This window comes from Coregonus clupeaformis, unplaced genomic scaffold, assembly GCF_020615455.1.
Source record: "Coregonus clupeaformis isolate EN_2021a unplaced genomic scaffold, ASM2061545v1 scaf1005, whole genome shotgun sequence".
Lineage (NCBI taxonomy): Eukaryota > Metazoa > Chordata > Actinopteri > Salmoniformes > Salmonidae > Coregonus > Coregonus clupeaformis.
Genome location: NW_025534459.1, coordinates 52310 through 69837, shown reverse-complemented (window position 1 = coordinate 69837; position 17528 = coordinate 52310). Strand labels below are relative to the sequence as shown.

The window sequence follows — 17528 nt, the reverse complement described above, 5'->3', positions numbered from 1 at the left end:
AAACGACACCATAGTCAAAATGTCATAAGCCCACCAGGCCACAGGAAGAACACTTTGGTGCCAAAACACTCCATTTTGGTGCTACAGGCCCATGGTAAAATAGATCAGTCAATGAGAATACATGTTCTTATTTCCTCAGGCACTGGAAGTAAGGCCATGTCCCATGATCCAACCATCAACCATATCTACCTTGCAGAAATAAGTGTGTCATGACACAGTGCAATAATGTTTTGACAGTGCATATCATTGATAAATCTATTATGATATTTCAGGTGGCCCAAATATAATGTGTTTATAGGGATAGGCTTAACAGGAGATTGTCCTCAAATCGTCCCCCTCAACAGGAATTGGTCTGTACCCTGGTAATGTGTGCACTATGCATAAGTACAACAAAAAATTGAAAAACGTCCTTTTAGACTCCTGTATGCATCATATTATCATTTGTTTTGTCCTCATAGGACACTAGAACTACTGCCACATGCTGGAGAATATGGGTCATTAACAGTATATTAACTGTTCTTCAACATAGGTAACTCGTGTCTCATGACAACTGGTTTTATGCCCATTAGACAGTATCATATCCCCACGTCACAAGAAACCAACTGTGTTGATTTCACAATAGCTTTACGATTCTCTCTCAGACACACATCATGGCATTTATCCCAACCTATACAACCAACCATCTGATACATCTTGTGAATATGTTAACTGGATACTCCTAATAACACACACACAAAAAAAAATTATATACACACACACATACATACACACACACGAACACAGATTCTGGTTCTGGGGAGGGACGAGGAAAAAAAGTGCCATCCATATACATTACATTAACAGCAGAGCAAGTCTGGCTAGGGTCAACATCCCTCCCCTTATAGTCCACAACACCCTCTGTAACCCTGCTGCCGAAGCCCTGCGATTGGCCCTCTGCGGTGTCCGTCACTGGCTTGGTCGGTTGGGGCGGTCCCTCCAGTAGTTGTTATAGGCATCCTGGAACATGTTCTTGCAGCCGAGCTTGGTGTCGAGACGGGAGCAGATGAGGAAGGAGCTGCCCATCTTGAGGTGGAGGGAGTAGGTCTCCTCGGGGGCGGGGTGAGGCGCTGCTTCAGCATGAACCGGGATCAGGTTGTGGATGCGCTCCATGGTGCTCTGGGCTCCGAAGTTAAAGGGCTGTATAGGATTAGCATGCTCTACAGAAGACACCAAGAAGACGGAAGATCCATTTAAACACAGACGACCTTTAGGAAGGTCACCAAAATTAGTTACAGGACTAATGATGAAGTTGATAACAAGAGTTAAAAGGCAGACTCACTCTGTGTGTCTGTGGGTCGTAGAAGAAGTTGGACCAGTTGGGGTCAGTCTGCATGTATCTGAACTCAAACAGCTCCCTTAAACAAAGTTTCAGGATATTCTCACAGATCTGACACACACATAGAGACAGAGGCAGAGAGAGAGAAAGATACTTTAGGAACACACATTTTTCAGTCTGCATTTTCACCACCAAGGGGCAGTAATACACTGTAGCAGGTGTTTTGGTGGGTGAGGTGACAGAAATTAGGTTGTTGTCGTGGCGTTTGTTTTACACATCAAAACAAGCTTGGCAAGCAGAAAACACACATCAAAATCCACATTTACACACTGTACAATAAGTAAGTATGTAGTAAGTACAAAAATACACAATGGTGGCCTTTGTTAATGTATTTGTTATTGAACACAGATGCAGCATATTCTGACCTCGTTTTTGAGTTCCTGGGAGAGTTGTTCAGCCTGGTCCAGAGGGAAGCCGGGGACCAGCTCTGTGGTGAGGACGGCGTTGCTGCTCAGCTTGTCTATTACGTCTGGTACGTAGAAGAACGGGTGGTCTTTCAGCAGCTCCCTGTACCAATCACATAATACTCATCTGACGCCGGAACACCACAACACACAGCTCTGAAAACTACAGCTGGACAACTCAGCACTTAGGACTAAATGGGAGCATACAGTTGAAGTCGGAAGTTTACATATACCTTAGCAAAATACATTTAAACTCAGTTTTTCGATACTCCTGACATTTAATCCTAGTAAAAATTCCCTGTCTTAGGTCAGTTAGAATCACCACTTCGTTTTAAGAATGGGAAATGTCAGAATAATAGTAGAGAGAATGTTTTATTTCAGCTTTTATTTCTTTCATCACATTCCCAGTGGGTCAGAAGTTTACATACACTCAATTAGTATTTGGTAGCATTGTCTTTAAATTGTTTAACTTGGGCCAAACAATTCAGGTAGCCTTCCACAAGCTTCCCACAATAAGTTGGGTGAATTTTGGCCCATTCCTCCTGACAGAGCTGGTGTAACTGAGTCAGGTTTGTAGGCCTCCTTGCTCGCACACACTTTTTCAGTTCTGCCCACAGATTTTCTATAGGATTGAGGTCAGGGCTTTGTGATGGCCACTCCAATACCTTGACTTTGTTGTCATTAAGCCATTTTGCCACAACTTTGGAAGTATGCTTGGGGTCATTATCCATTTGGAAGACCCATTTGCGACCAAGCTTTAACTTCCTGACTGATGTCTAGAGATGTTGCTTCAATATATCCACATAATTTTCCTTCCTCATGATGCCATCTATTTTGTGAAGTGCACCAGTCTCCCCTGCAGCAAAGCACCCCCACAGCATGATGCTGCCACCCCCGTGCTTCATGGTTGGGATGGTGTTCTTCGGCTTGCAAGTACCCCCTTTTTCCTCCAAAGATAACGATTGTCATTATGGCCAAACAGTTGTATTTTTGTTTCATCAGACCAGAGGACATTTCTCCAAAAAGTAAGATCTTTGTCCCATGTGCAGTTGCAAACCGTAGTCTGGCTTTTTTATGGCGGTTTTGGAGCAGTGGCTTCTTCCTTGCTGAGCGTCCTTTCAAGTTATGTCGATATAGGACTCGTTTTACTGTGGATATAGATACTTTTGTACCTGTTTTCCTCCACTATCTTCACAGGGTCCTTTGCTGTTGTTCTGGGATTGATTTTCACTTTTCGCACCAAAGTACGTTCATCTCTAGGAGACAGAACGCGTCTCTTTCCTGAGCGGTATGACGGCTGCGTGGTCCCATGGTGTTTATACTTGCGTACTATTGTTTGTACAGATGAACGTGGTACCTTCAGGCGTTTGGAAATTGCTCCCAAGGATGAACCAGACTTGTGGAGGTCAACAATGTTTTTTCTGAAGTCTTGGCTAATTTATTTTCATTTTCCCATGATGTCAAGCAAAGAGGCACTGAGTTTGAAGGTAGACCTTGAAATACATCCTCAGGTACACCTCCAATTGACTCAAATGATGTCAATTAGCCTTTCAGAACCTTCTAAAGCCATGACATCATTTTTGGGAATCTTCCAAGCTGTTTAAAGGCACAGTCAACTTAGTGTATGACCCACTGGAATTGTGATACAGTGAATTATAAGTGAAATAATCTGTCTGTAAACAATTGTTGGAAAAATTACTTGTGTCATGCACAAAGTAGATGTCCTAACCGACTTGCCAAAACTATAGTTTGTTAACAAGAAATTTGTGGAGTGGTTGAAAAACCAGTTTTAATGATTCCAACCTAAGTGTATGTAAACTTCCGACTTCAACTGTATGTACATTATTTATGTCATGACAATTCACAGGATATTTCCAGTGTTTTTAAATAGTTACTTTATGAACTTATAATAATGGTATGATCTTCTCTTCAAACTCCACAATCCCTCAAATAATCCTCCAATGTCTACACTCTAACTCCATGTGCTTGGGGCTGTAGAAATCACTGTTTAATGGAAGGGGGAACCACATACTGTATGAACATGTATCGAAGGGAGCGCGTCACCGGCCATGGTCAAGGTGAAAAAGCATGTCATCCACAGCTGGTGCGTACCGTGTGTAACAGGAGCCTCCTCTCTGGACATAAACCATATCTCTCACCCTGCCTTCCTGTCAACAGACCCGGGGATGATGGCGCGGGGACGGGGGGCATGAGGAGATGGCATGGGGAGGGGGGTGCTTGTTGTCTTCTTGTATTATGTCCAGATCAGCTATATTTAAATGCTGGCTGCAGGCGAATGGTGCACATTTATATCAAGTCATCAAACCCAACGCTCCTCAGAGGGCTAGAGTGGCTATTCTTAGACCCTACAGGCTACAGTACATTTCCTGATCTGGAGTCATATGTTGTGTTGTCCTCCCACCATGATCTGGAAAAGGCACTGTGTTTAAGAGATTCATTTACCTTGGCCCCCTTGGGAGAGATGTATTTACTAAGTGCTCACTAAAAAGCCACAGCTTGAGTCATCACAAATTCCTATTGCTTGGCTACATCCAACTTCATCCAAAAGATAAAGCAATCTTTCCCCCTTTATTTCATTTCTGGAGCTTGCAGTGACAATTGGATGATGAAAGTAGTTACGGGGAGGTGGTCTTTAAGAGGAAGCTCATCTGGTTGTTTTGATCACTCACTGGAATTTCTTGGCACATTTGGCCTCTCTTATGTAATCACATTCCAGTGCCATTTTATTGGTCACATACACGTGTTTAGCAGATGTTATTGCGGGTGTAGCGAAACGCTTGTGTTTTTTTAGCTCCAACAGTGAAGTAATGTCTATCAAGTAATATCTAACAAATTCACAACAAGACACACAATACACACTAATCTAGAGTAAAGGAATGGAATTAAGAATATATAAATATTTGGACGAGCAATGTCAGAGCGGCATAGACTAAGATACAGTAGAACAGAATAGAATACAGTATATACATATGAGATGAGTAATGCAAAATATTTCAACATTATTCAAGTGACTAGTGTTCCATTATTAAAGTGGCCAGTGATTTCAAGTCTATGTATATAGGGCTGCAGCGATGGCTATTTAACAGTCTGATGGCCTTGAGATAGAAGCTGTTTTTCAGTCTCTCTGTGCCAGCTTTGATGCACCTGTACTGACCACGCCTTCTGGATGATAGTGGGGTGAACAGGCAGTGGCTCGGATGGTTGTTGTCCTTGATGATCTTTTTGGCCTTCCTGTGACATCGGGTGCTGTATGTGTCCTGGAGAGCAGGTAGTTTGCCCCCGGTGATGTGTTGGGCAGACCGCACCACCCTCTGGAGAGCTCTGCGGTTGCAGGCGGTTGTGCATCTGTAAACGTTTGTGTAGGTTTTAGGTGCCAAGCCACATTTCTTCAGCCTCCTGAGGTTGAAGAGGCGCTGTCACGTCTTCTTCACCACACTGTCTGTGTGAGTGGACCATTCCAGTTTGTCAGTGATGTGTACACCGAGGAACTTGAAGCTTTTCACCTTCTCCACTGCGGTCCCGTCGATGTGGATAGGGGGGGGGGATCTCCCTCTGCTGTTTCCTGAAGTCCACGATCATCTCCTTTGTTTTGTTGACGTTGAGTGAGAGGTTATTTTCCTGGCCCCACACTCCTAGGGCCCTCACCTCCTCCCTGTAGGCTGTCTCGTCATTGTTGGTAATCAGGCCTACTACTGTTGTGTCGTCTGCAAACTTGATGATTGAGTTGGAGGCGTGTGTGGCCACGCATTCATGTGTGAACAGTGAGTACAGGAGGGGGCTGAGCACGCACCCTTGTGGGGCCCCAGTGTTGAGGGTCAGCGAAGTGGAGGTGTTGTTTACTACCTTCACCACCTGGGGGCGGCCCGTCAGGAAGTCCAGGACCCAGTTGCACAGGGTGGGGTTCAGACGCAGGGCCTCGAGCTTAATGATGAGCTTGCAGGGTACTATGGCGTTGAATGCTGAGCTATAGTCAATGAACAGCATTCTTACATGGGTATTCCTCTTCTCCAGATGGGATAGGGCAGTGTGCAGTGCGATGGCGATTGCATCGTCTGTGGATCTATTGGGGCGGTAAGCAAATTGAAGTGGGTCTAGGGTGTCATGTAAGGTAGAGGTGAAATTATCCTTAACTAGCCTCTCAAAGCACTTCATGATTACCGAAGTGAGTGCTATGGGCTGTAGTCATTTAGTTCAGTTACCTTTCATTTCTTGTGTACAGGAACAATGGTGGACATCTTGAAGCAAGTGGGGACAGCAGACTAGGATAGGGAAAGATTGATTATGTCCGTAAACACTCCAGCCAGCTGTTCTGAGCATTGTCTTACTCACTTCGGCCACGGAGAAGGAGAGCCCACAGTTCATGGTAGCTGGCCTCATCAATGGCACTGTGTTATCCTCAAAGCAGGCGAAGAAGTTGTTTAGCTTGTCCGGAAGCAAGACGTCGGTGTCTGCGACGTGGCTGGTTTTCCCTTGCAATTTCGTCATGTAAAAACTGGTGCACTGGCATTTTCCACCCCTTACGCCAGGTTCAGCAAATTACCTGTCTAACATCAGCTTGCTTGCACTGAGATGGGAGGTGTGGAAATATTTTAGGTGTGTCCTTAAAAACTTGTGCCAATATGCCAATTTAAGTCAGCGCAACTAGGGATATTTAAGAAGGACCGAAAGCTGGTCTTAGCGGTAACACAATTGGTTAAGGCATTGATTTTGCCAGCGGAGGTGCACACAGTAGTCTTATGTACATCACCAATGTTTAAAAATACTTCTTATTGACAGTGCATGTCAGAGCAAAAAACAAGCCATGAGGTCGAAGGAATTGTCCGTAGAGCTCTGAGACAGGAATGTTTCGAGGCACAGATCTGGGGAAGTGCACCAAAACATTTCTACAGCATTGAAGGTCACCAAGAACACAGTGGCCGCCATCATTCTTAAATGGAAGAAGTTTGGAACCACCACGACTCTTCCTAGAGCTGGCCACCCAGCCAAACTGAGCAATCTGAGGAGAAGGGCCATGGTCAGGGAGGTGACCAAGAACCCGATAGTCACTCTGATAGAGCTCTAGAGTTCCTCTGTGGAGACGGGAGAAACTTCCAAATGGACAACCATCTCTGCAGCACTCCACTAATCAGGCCTTTATGGTAGAGTGGCCAGACGGAAGCCACTCCTCAGTAAAAAGGCACATGACAGCCCACTTGGAGTTTGCCAAAAGGCACCAAAAGACTCTCAGGCCATGATATACAAGGTTCTCTGGTCTGATGAAACCAAGATTTTACTGTTTGGCCTGAATGCCAAGCGTCACGTCTGGAAGAAACCTTGCACAATCCCTACGGTAAAGCATGGTGGTGGCAGAATTATGCTGTGGGGATGTTTTTCAGTGGCAGGGACTGGGAGACTAGTCAGGATCGAGGCAAAGATGAACGGAACAAAGTACAGAGAGATCCTTGATGAAAACCTGCTCCAGAGCGCTCAGGACCTCAGACTGGGGCGAAGGTTCACCTCCCAACAGGACAATGACCCAATGCACACAGCAAAGACAACGCAGGAGTGGCTTCGGGACAAGTCTCTGAATGTCCATGAGTGGCCCTGCCAGAGCCCGGACTTGAATCCGATCGAACATCTCTGGAGAGACCTGAAATAGCTGTGCAGCAATGCTCCCCATCCAACCTGACAGATGTTGAGAGGATCTGCAGAGATGAATGGGAGAAACTCCCCAAATACAGGTGTGCCAAGCTTGTAGCGTCATACCCAAGAAGACTCAAGGCTGTAATCGCTGCAAAAGCTGCTTCAACAAAGTACTCAGTTAAGGGTCTGAATGTCATATTTCCATTATTTATTTTGTTTAAATTTACAAACATTTATAAAAACCTGTTTTGCTTTGTCATTATGGAGTATTGAGTGTAGATTGATGAGGTGATGTCACAAAATGTGGAAAAAGTCAAGTGGTCTGAATACTTTCCGAAGGCACAATATATATATATTTAAAATCAGTTGAGACTGCTGAAGGGAGCACGGCTCATAATAATGGCTGGAACGGTACAAATGGAATGGCATCAAACCACGTGTTTGATCTATTTGATACCATTCCACTAATACCGCTCCAGTCATTACCACAAGCCTGTGCTCCCCAATTAAGGTGCCACCAACCTCCTGTGATATACAGTGGGGAGAACAAGTATTTGATACACTACCGATTTTGCAGGTTTTCCTACTTACAAAGCATGTAGAGGTCTGTAATTTTTATCATAGGTACACTTCAACTGTGAGAGACGGAATCTAAAACAAAAATCCAGAAAATCACATTGTATGATTTTTAAGTAATTAATTTGCATTTTATTGCATGACATAAGTATTTGATCACCTACCAACCAGTAAGAATTCCGGCTCTCACAGAACTGTTAGTTTTTCTTTAAGAAGCCCTCCTGTTCTCCACTCATTACCTGTATTAACTGCACCTGTTTGAAATTGTTACCTTTATAAATGACACCAGTCCACACACTCAATCAAACAGACTCCAACCTCTCCACAATGGCCAAGACCAGAGAGCTGTGTAAGGACATCAGGGATAAAATGGTAGACCTGCACAAGGCTGGGATGGGCTACAGGACAATAGGCAAGCAGCTTGGTGAGAAGGCAACAACTGTTGGCGCAATTATTAGAAAATGGAAGAAGTTCAAGATGACGGTCAATCACCCTCGGTCTGGGGCTCCATGCAAGATCTCACCTCGTGGGGCATCAATGATCATGAGGAAGGTGAGGGATCAGCCCAGAACTACAGGGCAGGACCTGGTCAATGAGAGCTGGGACCACAGTCTCAAAGAAAACCATTAGTAACACACTACGCCGTCATGGATTAAAATCCTGCAGCGCACGCAAGGTCCCCCTGCTCAAGCCAGCGCATGTCCAGGCCCGTCTGAAGTTTGCGAATGACCATCTGGATGATCCAGAGGAGGAATGGGAGAAGGTCATGTGGTCTGATGAGACAAAAATAGAGCTTTTTGGTCTAAACTCCACTCGCTGTGTTTGGAGGAAGAAGAAGGATGAGTACAACCCCAAGAACACCATCCCAACCTTGAAGCATGGCGGTGGAAGCATCATTCTTTGGGGATGCTTTTCTGCAAAGGGGACAGGACGACTGCACCGCATTGAGGGGAGGATGGATGGGGCCATGTATCGCGAGATCCCTCAGTAAGAGCATTGAAGATGGGTCGTGGCTGGGTCTTCCAGCATGACAACGACCCGAAACACACAGCCAGGGCAACTAAGGAGTGGCTCCGTAAGAAGCATCTCAAGGTCCTGGAGTGGCCTAGCCAGTCTCCAGACCTGAACCCAATACAAAATCTTTGGAGGGAGCTGAAAGTCCATATTGCCCAGCGACAGCCCCGAAACCTGAAGGATCTGGAGAAGGTCTGTATGGAGGAGTGGGCCAAAAACCCTGCTGCAGTGTGTGCAAACCTGGTCAAGACCTACAGGAAACGTATGATCTCTGTAATTGCAAACAAAGGTTTCTGTACCAAATATTAAGTTCTGCTTTTCTGATGTATCAAATACTTATGTCATGCAATAAAATGCAAATTCATTACTTAAAAATCATACAATGTGATTTTCTGGATTCACAGTTGAAGTGTACCTATGATAAAAATTACAGACCTCTACATGCTTTGTAAGTAGGAAAACCTGCAAAATCGGCAGTGTATCAAATACTTGTTCTCCCCACTGTATATATACACTGTGTATGGTTCTCTTTATCCAAACCCTATGTTTCAATTGACTGGTTGGGTTCTCTGCTTGGATTCAAGTGACACTGACAGAAGATCGACTAGGGTTATTAAAGCAACATAGAGTTTGGTATTTATTTGCCACTGGTTTTGACCTGCTGACACTTTGGCTAAAATGTCTGCTGACTACTGTAGTTTTACTGCAACATTTATTTATTTATTCCTGCAGCCTGCTACAAACGGTTGAGATATGAAGGAGGGTATTGCACCGACGTGTATTTGTATTTTATTGACATGCCAGGGGTGATCCATCGATTAGGGCGGGGTGATAAATAACTGCCTACTCGACATCCTGCTCTGCAACATCATTGAAAACAACCCCCAACTAAATAAAAATAAATATGAATGACAGGGTAAATATGCCTAAACATGTAGGCTTACATTTATCTTATTCTACTGTAGGCTACTGCTTACAAAAGTGAACATTTTAGACTGATCCATATTTCCAAATGGTTTATGTTTTATATTAAGTAAATAACAAATGTGCCTATTGCATATACCAGAGGCACATATTTGAGGTTGATATACAGTGCTTGATACTCTCCCCAGGAGACACAAAACACAGGCAAGCGATTCTGTAGAGGATGTTGCATAGAGGTCCAAGGTGAGAGAACACTTGTGTTTCTGGGAAAGAGACGAAATGACATTAACATCATAGTTTTGTGTAGAATGTAATCAGCTGTAATACATGAAATTCTTCACTGTAACAACTGGGAATACTGGGACGTCTCATGAGGACTTTAAAGGGCGTCTCACTACAGGAAGAGGTTTAACTGACGTGATTAAGGAGGAGAGTGATGTCATCCTGTTTTTCTGTTCCATCGTCTCTCGTGCTGGGACTGATATTGAATAAGCACTGCAGCAGAATCCAGGCAAACAATATGAATGTTTTCCCTAGATTTAAGGAGCTGATACTTACTTAATGGTTAATTAAAGGATCTGAAACCAGCAGCAGGGATTGATCAGATTTTACACTACTTTCAAACCACGTGTACGGCACGCCTTACCCCAAAAAATTATACTCTGTCTGTACCTAAGTAAAATACAATTATCTGATTTCCTGAATTATTTCTTGTTCCTGTCTGTCCCCCTCTCTCTCTCGACAGCTGGTAAACCTGTCATTCTGGTAGTGCTGCATCACTCCTTCCATCCAGAGTGAGTTGTATCTGACAGTAGCAGACTAGTGACCAGAGGTGATGTAATACTCACAGTGAACTGTCTCTTCCATGAGAGCCAGGGAGTACTACTGGAGTGTCATCACAATGAAAAGCAGTCAAAAAGATTCAGAAGACGTTTAACATGCAACCAAAGGTAAGCCATTTCACTTGTATCCCACATGATGGCGATAGAGTTGAATACTGGTGTATACTTATTGTTGACACAAGAGCTATACATTGTCATTGTTTTCCATACAAACATTCACATATGTTACCCTCTCTTTGCAGAAGAATCTGCTGCTCAGCTGTTGTGCCTGTTGGTGTTGCTGTTCCACTGACAATGACATAAACACTAGCCTTTTGAATCAAGATGACTGACACTGGATTATACAAATAGTTTACACCAGTGGATGCTGCTGAGAGGAGGACGGCTCTTAATAATGGCTGGAATGGAGTCAACGAAATGGAATCAAACACATCAAACAATGGGTTTCCATGCGGTTGATACCATTCCATTGACTCCATTCCAGCCATTATTAGGAGCCGTCCTCCCCTCAGCAGCCTCCACTGGTTTACACTACAGCGTGGACTGCAGTTGTAAGGCATATGCAAGGAGTCAGGAAACAGATGTAGAAGGTGAGTTTAATCATTATAATCACTACTGAAAGTAACCAAAACCAATACTGACTGAGGCTTACTGAGGGCTATATGAAGTTATAGTAATCAGGGTGGTGATGAAGTTTTCATTTTTATTGGAGTCTGCTGGGTTAGTTGAATGTAAATTCATGTGATATAGGGTCATAGGAGGTAACTAGCCACCCCTAAGAACAATATCTAATTGCTGACACAAAAAAAGGAATGTCTGGAAAAAATGTGGTATGTGAGTGAAGGTCATGCTTAGGCGAATAAACTATGAAGGGAAATAAATGGGGTAACTGGCCCCCGGTAGAAGATTATGGCATAGAGCTTCACACATACATTTTATTTAGAAATTCTTTAGTAAGTAATACTTAAAAGCTAAGTCTAGTTTTCTTATTTTAATGATTTGAATAAAACATGGGGGGGAAATGGTGTTGTTACACCCTTCTACCCTACTGACCATTTTAGTTTCACTTTCTTATTATAAGAATTCAGTGAGTTCAGAGAATATTTCAAGAATGAAAGTAGATGCTGCGACAGAAACGGTTCAAACCAGGTTTGTTCTTTCATTGAATCTCTTTTTATAAATGCAATGTTAAAATTGTTATTGGTTTGTCTATCTTGGTGGGCTCATTGACATTGACAGCATTTATAAGTTCAGTATGCACCTTGATGTTATGCAGTAGTTCACACTGTATAGGCCAAACTGTAATTTGAGCGTCTTGCTTGTGTTCTCAGGCATCTGTTTTCGTATTACATTGAAGATCAGATGATCATTGTGAGGCTCTGCAGCGTCAGCTAAAATTGAAATATGAGCAACAAGGTAAAGAATAGGTCTAATATAAATCTATCATAAAAAAAAATCAGATAAATGTTTACTTTGAATAATGTTTCGAACCAGCACTTAATGATTAACATTTTCTAAGAGGTGCTCTATATGTTTGCTATTGGAGTTATATAATTAACAGATTTTCCATAGGTGAAAAACTATTTGACAATGTGCCTTCACATTGGACTTTTACATAGGAAAATGTGTAGAATGTTCTGGACCAATGTCACGATCGTTAGAGAGAGTAGACCAAGGCGCAGCGTTGCAGGCAAACATCTTTAATTAAAGAGAGTAAACACTCGAACAAAACAACAAAACGATAACGTGACAGTCAACGGTCTAACACAAACCAACTAGAACAAGATCCCACAACTATTGTGGGAAAACAGCCTCTATAAATATGGCTCCCAATCAGAGACAACCAGCAACAGCTGACACTCGTTGCCTCTGATTGGGAACCACTCTGGCCAACACAGAAAAACAACACATAGAATCCCGACATAGAAACACCACACATAGAATATACACACCCTGGCTCAACATATAGAGTCCCAGAGCCAGGGTGTGACAACCAATAAAGTCTCCCTTTCCTTCCCTAGAAAAATAAGACTAGTGCTCCAGAGATGAACAACCAGCTCCCCTCCCAGCTGCAGCACAAACACCTGCAGGTATCTAAAGGGATTAATTTTTGGACACTTTATTTAGGCTATGCATTGTCATCCAATCCCTCGATAAATGCCATGCGTTTCCTTGTTGGTTAGGATACTACTGACAAGGACACTGGAGTTTACGACTCCACAACAAGCAGAAACAAACATCCCCAGGCCCCAAGAATGCTGAAAATATGTTGAGGATGGCTGAAATTCTTCACTGTTGTGGTGGAATACTCTGGGGTCTCATGTGGAATTCAATCATCGTCCCACCACACAAAGAGGTCTCACTGAGGCGATGTCACCAGAGCAGAGTGATGTCATCTTGTTCTTTCTTTCCCATCATCTCTCATGCTGGGACTGATATTGAAGCTGCACTGGCAGCATGGATCTCCAGGTAATTCAGTCAGGATGTCATTTAGATTCAATGCACACACAAATCTGATGCACCATTACAATCTTCCTTATATCTTCCGCAGTTATAAACAAATAACAAAGTGGATCCCCACCAAAAAGCTGAAGGAATGGAGTGGAGAAATGTAACCAGTCTCAAATTCATGGACCGAGCTAGGGACGAAGAACTGGACCATCCATGATATACAATTATAGCTTTAACCATGTTTACAGGCTATACAGTGATTGTTTACTTGTACATTGTTTACAAACATTGGAGTAAAACAAGCGGATAATTTGTGTTCTGATGGAGTACGAGTTCAACTGCGGTATTTATAAGTTACTGTATATTCTTAAATAATCAATGGGTGTGAAATAACAATTAATTTGTATGTCCAAAATTTGATGTAGCAAACTTCATAGATTGCCCTTTTTAGCTCAGCAACACTATATTTTTATGAAAATGTGATTCCTCTGCAACAATAATTTTATACTTGTCACATTATATTTAGCAAATTGTCACTGTACTTTTACTAATCCAGTTCTAACGTTGATGTTGCTGACATTTTGTTTCTTTTCTACAGCTGCTAAAACCTGTCATTCTGGTAGTGCTGCATCACACCTTCAACTCAGACTACACTGCACCTGACAGTAGCAGACCAGTGACCATTGAGGCGATGTAATACTCACAGTGGACTGTCTCTTCCATGAGAGCAAATGACTACCGAAGTGTCCACGACAATGAAGAAGCAATTGGAAAGATTCTGACAGGCCAGAAATACAGCCAAAGGTAGTTCATCCTTATTCTTGTCAGTAAACAACTTACTTATTAAATATAATACACATGCAAAAGCAGAACTTCACACCAAAACCTTTTTATTAGGGAATACTGCAATTGTCTTTAATAATAGTAAATTTAAAACTCTATTAGAATAAATTATTATTTATTGGTCATGGTGTTTTGGGATCAATGTGAGTAACAACCCTTTTCTAGACAAGTAAGCCTGTTGCTCCAGAGAAGACCAGACAGATCTGCCCGCTGCTTCACATCCACCTGAAGGTGCAGCCAGCATATGGGGATTCATTTTGAAGCACTTTGTTTAGGCAAATGCATTGTCATTCAGTCCTCACTCACTGCTGGTTTTTGCTATTGTTTTTGGGGATGCTGGTTACGATGCTAACATGAACACGGGAGTTGACAAACGCCCTCCAGGTCGCAAGAACTCTGATACAAGGGCCAACTTAAACAGGCTTGGTATAAAGGCTACAGCTTTGACTGTTTTCTTCTAGGTATTCTGTTGATGTTTGGAAAACTAATAGTTACCTCATAACTCTATAGACATTAGAAATCACATTGAATGAAATATAACAGTCTGCTTATGGCAATTATGTTGGACTTTTGAAATGAATATTCTCCCCCAAACAATTAAAAATAGTATTTTCTAAGATCTTTTAAAAGGGAACTAAACTTTATTTTCTGTTGCAGCAGGACTATTCAAAAGTAAGTACTGTTATAAATGTAACAATATGTGTTGCACTAATAAATAGGTGCCCTAGGGCCTTTTGGAACGTTATCTACTGTCAAGCAGGGTGTTCCAGGCTGTAATCAATATCCATGAAACCATGTTAAAAGTGGTTATCATGGAATAGGATGATGAGTTCATCCACTGAAGTGAATACTTGTGGGAGGTTGATCAGAAAGTGAGCAGCAGCTTAAAGATCCGACAAACTTTCTAGTTTCACTCAGACATTTCCTGTATCTCTATAGGGAATCGAGGATGGACAAATTCTTCACTGTTGTGACTGGGAATACTTGGGGTCTCATGAGAGGAATTATTTGATCATCTCACTGCCAATAGACACTTAACTAAAGTGACGTCACTAGAGGAGAGTGATGTCATCTTGGCTTTCTGTTCCATTGTCTCTCGTCTGGGACTGATATTGAAGCAGCACCGAAGCAGATTCCAGGTAATCAATATCCATGAAGAACATTTTCAAAACATTAATGTATGCTTTACGGGATTATTGTTACTTTTATCCCCTCTCTGACAGCTGTAAACCTGTCAATTCTGGTAGTGCTGCATCACACCTTCGATCCAGACCACACTGTACCCGACAGTAGCAGACTAGTGACCAGAGGCGATAACACTCAGAGCGGACTGTCTCTTCCATGAGAGCAAAGGACCACTGGAGTGTCCACGCAATGAAGCAGCAGCCAAAGACATTTTGAAGAAGCTTGACATAATGTCCCTGAGGTATTGTATCATTTAATCACCATTTTAAATGTTTTAATTCAGCACTGGAATCACTCTGTAGATAATGTACCATGCGGAAACTAATAGGATTATGCCTCTTTCCACTTTTTTTTCAGACTAAAAATGAAGCACGAGTCAATAGGGCCCATGAGAGGCAAAAACTGTACAGCCAATGGTAGTTTGCTTTACCCTTGTTATATTCCACATTCACTCTACACTTGTATGTTTATTAGCAATATGGAATGACATATTTTTTTATGTTATAAACTAGAAATCAAATATTTTGGTTGGGTCTAAAAATGATATCTAATTTTTTCCAAAGGAAGTTGACATGCAGTATTTAATAGACTCTTCTCAGAGACAAGCTGTTGCTTTTGCAATTTCCTAACATCTGCTGCTGCTGTTTTATACCTCCAGCGTGATGTATAATTAGAAAGTCATATTTTCTATGTTATGAACTAGAAATCAACTATTTTGCTTGCTCTAAAACAGATATCTAATTCTTTCCAAAGGAAGTTGGCATGCAGTATGTTAATCTCTTCTCAGGAGACAAGCTTGTTGTTGCAATTTCTCAACATTCGCTAAGCCGCTGCTGTTTTCTACCCTCCAGCAAGTATGTATAATTAGGAAAGCCATTTTTCTATGTTGCGAACTATTAGAAATCAAATATTTTGCTTTGCTCTAAACAGATATCTAATTATTTCCAAATGAAGCGTTAGATTCAGGCATGTTAATCTCTTCTTCAGGAGACAAGCTGTTGTGACATTATTGCCAAGTACTCCATTGTATGTCCCACAGAGTGACCAGAACACTTTATAAGATAAAGAAGTGTGTAAAACAGTATTGCAAAATCTGGCTTGCATAAATACTGATATTGATTCTTGATACTCTTACTGAGCACCACACACATTGCGTGGTCCTTTTGTAATGCATCCAATGACTATAACTGAAATCAATTGCAGAAAGTACATTTTCTGATGATTATTACATTTTGTAGATGTATTGTTTTCATTATTAGGGAAAATGGACACATGAACCTCAATCATCTGAAATTAGGCTAGGCTATAACATGTAGTAGTGAATATGCTCTTTCCAAGTCTACCTGTATATTTACTTTTATGTATAGGCCCAGGCTACAACATCAAACATAAACCAAAAATGTGTGCTTAAAACAAACATGATATAGGAGTCTGATTCTAAGATCAATGGTACTTAGTACAATCAATAGATTGATAATGACTGAGATGGTTTAAGTACCTGTGATAAAACAATCCAATAATACTAAATAATACAAACTGGGAAGTTTGGTTCCTGGATGTTGATTGGCTGGAAGTACAGTATGAGCATACTTTTGTCCGCCTCACGTGCTGGTCTGAATTCGAAATGTCTGACTTGTTAAGTGGTTGAATGGCGGCACATGTATAACTACAACCAGTTAGCAAAGCCGAAAATGTCAAAAGTTTCTCAGTTCCGACCAGCATGTGAACGCAACATATAAACCGGGTGTCTGGGTCCTGGATAATGATTGGTTGAAAGCTGTGGTATGTCAGACAATATACCACGGGTATGACTTGTTTACTGTTCTAATTATGTTGGTAACCAGTTTATAATAGCAATAAGGCACCTTGGGGTTTTGTGTATATGGCCACATAATACCGCTAAGGGGCGGTTAGATCTTGTCTGTGCCTAAAAACCAGCCCTCATGCTGGCGTTTGTAACCAAGTTGGAATTTAACACATGCGACTGGGAAATCCACTTGACCGCCCTCCAACTGGTAATAAGGAACTCAGCCAAATTCATGCAAAGATTATTTTGGGCAAACCAATCAATACTTGCATTGTGTGATGCTATTTGACCTTGTCAGAAAATTGAGTATTGTTGCCAGACATGAATGACCTGTTGCGCAAGAAAACAATAAAAACGACTAGTGATAAAGGGGTGAGGGCGATTTATTTTGTCAAAGCCATAGACGGTCGAGTGACGTTAATGAGTTGAACGTTATCCCCCACTCAACCAATGGGGCTGTGATA

The 17528-nt window shown here is 42.1% G+C and overlaps 1 long non-coding RNA gene and 1 pseudogene across 2 annotated transcripts; one reads left to right on the top strand and one right to left on the bottom strand.

The window, feature by feature from the left end:
* Positions 1-945: 945 nt before the first annotated feature.
* Positions 946-17528, bottom strand: part of LOC121548723 — a 66829-nt pseudogene continuing 50246 nt past the window's right edge.
* Positions 11295-12839, top strand: LOC121548898. 2 transcript variants are annotated; one of them, XR_006659250.1, is made up of 3 exons: positions 11295-11368; positions 12110-12194; positions 12800-12839. It is a non-coding gene; the product is annotated as an uncharacterized LOC121548898 (long non-coding RNA). The 2 variants fall into 2 exon arrangements; XR_006659251.1 differs by lacking the exon at positions 11295-11368 and adding an exon at positions 11896-11927.